Raw genomic sequence first — 329 nt, 5'->3', positions numbered from 1 at the left:
AAAAACAATGCCAAAAAGCGTATAAATTATCCGCTCATCACAACACCAAACTTAAATTGTTGCTTGTCCCCAAGCAACTGAAAATCAAATAGGATAAAAAGAAGAGAATATACTATAAAGTCCAAAATATCAATGAATATTAATTTAATTAGATGAGTGAGACTTGTAGCTTTTTGCTTCTGAACAGTTTTGGCATCTCACTTTTTCCTTTGTAGTTCAGAGTGATTGGCTTCTCTAGGAACTTCGAATTTCAGATAGTGTTATTGACTTTCCTAGTTAGGCATGTTGATTCTTGAACACAGCTACTTATGAGTCTTGGCTGTGGCCCT

This window comes from Arachis duranensis, chromosome 9 (assembly GCF_000817695.3).
Source record: "Arachis duranensis cultivar V14167 chromosome 9, aradu.V14167.gnm2.J7QH, whole genome shotgun sequence".
NCBI lineage: Eukaryota > Viridiplantae > Streptophyta > Magnoliopsida > Fabales > Fabaceae > Arachis > Arachis duranensis.
Note: the sequence above shows the minus strand (reverse complement) of the source record.